The sequence below is a fragment of the Phacochoerus africanus genome, chromosome 6 (genome assembly GCF_016906955.1).
Source record: "Phacochoerus africanus isolate WHEZ1 chromosome 6, ROS_Pafr_v1, whole genome shotgun sequence".
NCBI lineage: Eukaryota > Metazoa > Chordata > Mammalia > Artiodactyla > Suidae > Phacochoerus > Phacochoerus africanus.
The window spans coordinates 97,986,648-97,993,353 of NC_062549.1; the positions used below are offsets into that span (position 1 = coordinate 97,986,648).

Consider the following 6,706-nt stretch of genomic DNA (forward strand, 5'->3'; position numbering starts at 1 on the left):
CAGGGTAAAGACAAAGGCTCAGACTGCAGCTGGTGTAAAATCCAAATCCACTCAAGCATTGAGAGAATCTTTCTGGCTGATCAAGATGAAAAACAAACAGGGAGTTCCTGCTGTGACACACGAGGTTAAGGATCCAGCATTGCCACAGCTGTGGTGTACGTCTCAGCTGCAGCTGAGATTTAGTCCCTGACCTGGGAACTTCCATGAGCCACAAGAGCAGCCAAAAAAAAAAAAAGTAGGTTGTGGGGAAGTAGGGGAGGGGAAGAAGATGCAAATATTCTAAGGAAGGGAAATGCTGATAGAATATCTTATCAGAGCCCAGATCTTCAAGGAACACTAGCTGCCTTGACCATGAGATCAGAAAAAGGAGGAGGAAGAAAAGAAGGGGATGCTAAAATATGATCCCTGACTATCACTTTAACACAGTTCTGGCTGAGCTGGTAGGTGCAAATGTTACTCAGATCTTCACCCTGAGTCTACTTATAGGTCCCCTCTCGTCCTCAATATGAGAGGAGAGGAACAGGTAAGACAAACAGCAACATAATAGACCAGAACAGAGAGTTCCCAGTTTCTCCATCCCTTGACCAGGGGAAGCTAAAACAGTCTAGCCAGTCAGTAACAGAAAATAACAACTCCATCGAGTAGTTACCATGTGCCAGGCACTGTGCTTCATATTTCACATGCACCTCACAAGAACTTTATGAGACAGGTGCAGTTAATACCCCTGTTTTACACATGAGGAAACTGAGACTGAAGAGATAAAGTAACTTACCAACATGATCTTTGGGCAAAGCAAACACTAAAACCCTAACCATAGTCCACTGGGTCAGATTCCCAGAACCAGGATCTTTTTTTTTTTTTTTTGTCTTTGTCTTTTTTTTAGGGCTGCACCCACGGCATATGGAGGTTCCCAAACTAGGGGTTGAATCGGAGCTGTAGCCACCGGCCTAGACCACATCCACAGCAACGTGGGATCTGAATCGCATCTGCAACCTACAGCACAACTCACAGCAACGCCAGATCCTTGACCCACTGAGCGGGGCCAGGGATCAAACCCGAGTCCTCGTGGATACTAGTTGGGTTCATTAACCACTGAGCCACGACAGGAACTCCCAGAACCAGGATCTTAACCACAATGCTACTAACGGAAATCACAGTGCAGTCAAAAATTGTGATATAATCTCGTTGGGAAGATGGGAGAAGGAAAAAGGAGCATATACAGGGTGGGGGTATAAACTTCCTATAATTCCTACAACAGGAAGTCAGTGATGTCTAAAACCAATAAAGCATAAACATGTCATTTAGAAACATGACAGTAAATGCTACAAAGAGCTAAAAGAGTTGAAGGTAACTTCCATTGGTCAGGCCTTGGATAAGTAACTGCTTACTATTTTCCTTTAAAGTCTTTTGATATCATCAGGGCTTTTTAAATCATGCACATATACTTCTTCGATTAAAAAAAAAAAAGATTAAGGAGCTCCCTGGTAGCCTAGTGGTTAAAGGATTCAGCATTGTTATTGCTGTGGCATGGGTTTGATCCCTGACCCGGGAACTTCCACATGCCACAGGCATAGCCAAAAAGAAAAGAAAAGAAAAGAAAATCAGGGATTCAAAGCAAAGTCAAATGTAGTGACATCTGTTGCTTTTGCCACACAGTTTCCATCCTCCCCCACTAATGATAGCACTTGGATTTTGCTTTGGAGAATCCCCCTCCTTCACTGGGTAGTCTGGTGGGCCTAGCAATCAAGGAATCCCAACCTGCCCTGGCCAAGGTGGGTAAGGGGCCAGTGACACCCTCTCCCTGGAGTCTCAAGCAGAATGACAAAAAGACCTAAAACAGCTGGAACTGGTTTGCCCAGAAGTGGGACCCCTCCATTAGTTAGTTCCTTCCACTTACGGGGGCCCCAGGACCCCTCTGGTTCAGACTTTTTAAGCTTTCCCTTAAATTCTGTGAGCTGCCCATAATTAAATTCCTTAAATTCCTCTTCTGCCTAAGTTAGTTGGAGTCACTCTCTGTTGCTTATAATAATGGAACTTAATGGGAATGTCTAATAACAATGAGTTAGAGGTTAATTGTGCTTTTATTTGCCAGTATAACTTACTACAGTGGCTTGTAAACTTTTTTGACTTAAAAAAATACATTTTACATCACAATCGAATAAACACACCCACAAATGTATAATATGTATACATACATATAACTAAAACAAAAGTTTTGCCAAAAATGTCTACCCTAACATTTTGAGAATGTTTGTTTGTTTGTTTGTTTGCTTTTTCGGGCCGCTCCAGTGGCATATGAGGTTCCCAAGCTAGGGGTGGAATCAGAGCTACAGCTGTCAGCCTACATCACAGCAACAGCAACGTGGCATCCGAGCAGAATCTTTGACCTACACCACAGCTCATGGAAATGCCAGATCCTTAACCCACTGAGTGAGTCCAGGGATCAAACCAGCAACATCATGATTCCTAGTCAGATTTGTTTCCACTGCACCACAACAGGAACTCCCACTCCAAGAATGTTAATTATTTAAGACTTTTTTTTTTAAAGAGCAGTTTGAGGTTTACAACAAAAGGTACAGAAATTCCCAATATACCCCTCTCCCTACATACATGCCTAGCCATTATCAATATCATTCACCAGAATGGAACTTTTTTTTTTCCTTGGCTGCATCCAAGGCATTGTAGCAGTTCCTGGGCCAGGGATCGAACCTACATCACAGCAGTGACCCGGGCAGCTGCAGGGAAAATGCCAGATCCTTAACCCACTGCACCACAAGGGAACTCCCAGAATGGTACTTTTTAACCAAGGATGAACGTACTTTGATATATTATAATCGCCCAAAGTCCACAGACCACCTTCACGCTAATGAAGTGAATGATGTTGCATTTTCTATGGGTTTGGACAAAAATATAATGACATATACCCATAGTTATGATATCAAAGTATTTCATAGCCCTAAAAAGTTGTCTGTGTATTTATCTCCTCTCTCCCCACAAACTCCTGGCAACCACTGATCTTTTTTTTTTTTTTTTTGTCTTTTGCCTTTTCTAGAGCCGCTCCTGCAGCATATGGAGGTTCCCAGGCTAGGGGTCCAATCGGAGCTGCAGCCACTGGCCTTCACCAGAGCCATAGCAACGAGGGATCCGGCTGCGTCTGTGACCTACACCACAGCTCACGGCAATGCCAGATCCTTAACCCACTGAGCAAGGCCAGGGACCAAACCCGAAACCTCATGGTTCCTAGTCGGATTCGTTAACCACTAAGCCACAACGGGAACTCCACCACTGATCTTTTTAATGTCTCCATGGTTTTACTTTTTCCAGAATGGCATATGGTTGGGATCTACTTTCTTTTTTTTCTTGAAAAAAGAAGTTCAAAGCCTTTACGTCTATAAGACCACTCAAGACCCACCCATGCATGGATTGGACAGGCTCTAGGTAGCAAACTCTTCCACTAAATACTGTAGCTTTTCTGCCATGATTGAGCCCTGTCCTACTGGTCCTGCCCAGTAGCCCCCTCACCCCAGGGGGGAGGGGGTGGCAGGAGGATACATTTAGATTATTTGTCCATAGGAAGGACACAGTTCTGTGCCTCTTGTGACAATGAACCCAGATTCCTGTTGAATGTGTTATAAACAGAGGAGCCATTTCTTCAGGCCTCTTCCTCTGAGCGCATCTATTTCTTTTTAATGCTGGTTCTGACCCACTAAGTTGATCTCAATGATTATGTGATTCTGATCAGCAGTTTGAAAAACACTGGCTCATTGTACCTGCTGCATCTGCCTCCAACAATAAAAGCAACCCAGAGAATGCAGTAGTGTGATATTTCCATATCCATGCAGGGTGCACTGAGGCACGTGGCCTGGCTGGTGGAGAAATACTACCACAGTTCCAGGGTCCTGACACTCACTAAAACACACCAGTTACTTACACTGTCTACACTGCTGACACCAGAAGAAACATCTGTTCATTTATTTATGCACTCACTCACTTTGCACATGCACTGAGAATGAATATATACAAGAGGTTCCTGGCGACTGTCCACAACCATAAATTCTATCTGCAGCATGGCTCAGAGGAGAGGAATCCAGGACAAAGCCTGTCTCCTGACTGATTGATTGTTTACCGTCTCCTCCCCTTCCTTAAGAGCTCAGGAATGTCTCCAACACCAGACCCAGGCAATAGTTATTTCATTCCTACATTTCAAGTCAAATAACTCTCAAGTCCAGTCTAGGAAAAAGGAATAAAAGGGAATTTTTGTCTCCCCCTGTGCCAGAGGTTTCTGATTAGCTATGGCTTGAGACTGTGAATTCCTTGCTATTTTTCAATCCACTCTTTCTGCCCCAGCAGACAAGCAGCAAAACATCGAGGGATAAAATAAGATGTCAATTCATTCTCAACATTGCCAATGCCTTAGACTTAAGAATTTCCTGGAAATCTTTCTACAGCAAGCAAAGAGAAGTGCAAACACCTCTCTCCTTTATTTCCCTCCTACCTTGTTCCTTGCCTCAGTCTTTCCAAAAGAGTGAGCAAGAGCACAGAGTAGGATTTGGGGATGACACAATAAAGGATGGATTTTTTCCATCACTTCTGCGTCCCATAGCTGGGGGAGCAGCCAGCTACAGAAAATGAGGGATGGGGGGTACTGGAGTTGGGCGGGTAGCAAGACCTGTATTGTAAGGTGGCAGAAGAAACACAGCCTGGGCAGAAATGGAGAGGGGACTGTGAACAGAATTAAGTGATCATCTATGCCTTAAACTTGAAATAAGCAGCTATTCTACAAATATTCTTCGAAGAGCCATAATCCAGGTGCAGTTGGGTTAGCTCTACCTCAAGGGCAAGCTGAGACAGAAAGAGGGAAGAGAATCAGAATCAGAGCAGAGAGGGGAAAAGGAAGGGATACAAGCCCCCCATCACCTTGACTCCCATTTCACCCTCCTCCACAATAGCCTGGAAATTGATAAAATAGCACACACCCATTCTGGGTTAAGTTCCCCAGAAGAGCCTAGAAAACACTTAGCCCCAAGTTACCCCTCCTTTGTCTCTGGAGAGGAAAGAGCATAGTACACTATGGTGGGGGGAAGAGAAGAGGGACTTGGGAGCCTAGGGAGTGAGGGGAGCAGGGCAGATCTCTTAGCAGTGGAGCCGTCGGGTTAGCACTCCTCTCTCTCCCCCACCCTCACTCGGTCCAGAAGCTCTCGCGTAGATCACTTCCCTTCTCTTCTCAGCCCAGATTCTGGCATCCCCTCCATCCACTAGCCCGGGGCTTGGAGGTTGGAGACGTAAGCAAAACCAACAAAATGTCCCAGGAAGCTATTGGCTGGCCATTTGGGAGGAGGGGGCAGGAAAACGGCACGGGGAGGAAAGAGGAGAAATCCGAGCGAATAGGTGACGCCCCCCCACCCCCACCCCGACCCCGACCCCGACCCCAAGCAGACAGCCCAAGCCCTCCTAACTAAAGGTAAGAGTCCCCGGCCATTCTCAGCGTACTTGGAGTTCTACCGTACCCGTTCTCGAGTTGAAGCCCTAGGGTTTCACTCTCTTCCCTTTGTCTTGCTACTGATCACCATTAAGTTCTTTGAAGGGTCTCTGAGGTCACCAGGACCCACAAAAAGCCTCGTTCCCCTTGTTGGGAACCAAAGTTCAAAAGAGCGAGGGGAATCCCGTCCCCAGAGCTCATTCTTCTACGACTCAACCTAGGAGCCCACAGGACGCCTGAACAGCGCGCACTGGAGACCTGCACCGCGCCCCTGGCCGTAGCCGCAGTGTCCTCCTAAAGGGCAGGGACGCCCAGAGTCCTCAAGCCTTAAAGAGTCTTCAGCCCGAGACTCCCCCGGATTCCCACTGCCCGCCGCGAGGCGGTACAAAAAGAGAAGCGCCGTGAGGGGCTGACCGCCACGGCACCAGGTGATGTCAGCGAACTCCGCGCGGGGCACGGTTGGGGCGGAATATTAGAAACCAAGAGTACCGAGCGAGGGAGGCGACGCGGTCGCTTTTTCTTACCGAGGTCTGCGCTTCCGGTGCACGTCCACCAGTGTACACCAGCTACGCGTCCCGTTCATCATCTTCCCGAGAGGGTCACGGAACACACACAGCCCTCCGCCTTGCTGTCTGGCTCCTACTAGGCGAGCGCGCGCCGAACCGCCCCCCCCCCCTTGTATAGGTTGCGTCAGGGGCGGAGGCTGGCGATAGGACACGCCCCCAGGACGCGGTTCGCCAATGACTGAGCAAAATTGTGAAGTGGGCGTAGCCTAGAGCTTCAGGCCACGCCCGTCTGCGCTCGCTCCGATTTACCTAAAGGTGGGGCTTGAGAGCTACTATCTGCTTAACTGAAGTTTTGTCCAGTGTTATATGATTGTACCTCAAACGTTAGTCTTGCCCTCTCATTTCAACTCTAAGGCCAGAGTGTTGGTAAGAGAGGTTCACCTGCCCGCCCCTAGAGGGTGCAAAATTGGAAAAAAATCTTCCATACATTATCCTCTCCCTATATTTAGGCCAGCCTGTAGGCTTTGTAGAAACTCAGAAACCCTTTCCTCCGCCATACAGGCTGCCAGGGCCAGCTCACTCAGACTGGCCTAAGCCAGTCTGGCAGGTTGCCCTTCCTTGGCAGAAAAGCCCAGGCCAAAAGTCAAAGCCAGCTGACTCTGGGTGGGGCTTGTTTTTGCAGAAGCTATTATATCAAAGCTGCCCTTATATGGATGGGAGA

At 47.4% G+C, this 6,706-nt stretch overlaps 1 protein-coding gene and 1 non-coding gene across 2 annotated transcripts in view; both read right to left on the bottom strand.

Moving 5' to 3' along the window:
* The window catches only part of TUFT1 (tuftelin 1), a 54,391-nt gene extending 48,240 nt beyond the window's left edge, over positions 1 to 6,151 (bottom strand). Inside the window, exon 1 of the mRNA XM_047784654.1 lies at positions 6,004 to 6,151. The gene's annotated coding sequence lies outside the window, so the exon portion shown is untranslated. The remainder of the gene's footprint in view (positions 1 to 6,003) is intronic.
* LOC125130174 (small nucleolar RNA SNORA11) lies at positions 3,551 to 3,679 on the bottom strand. Its single transcript, XR_007135674.1, has one exon. It is a non-coding gene; the product is annotated as a small nucleolar RNA SNORA11 (small nucleolar RNA).
* Positions 6,152 to 6,706: the final 555 nt, after the last annotated feature.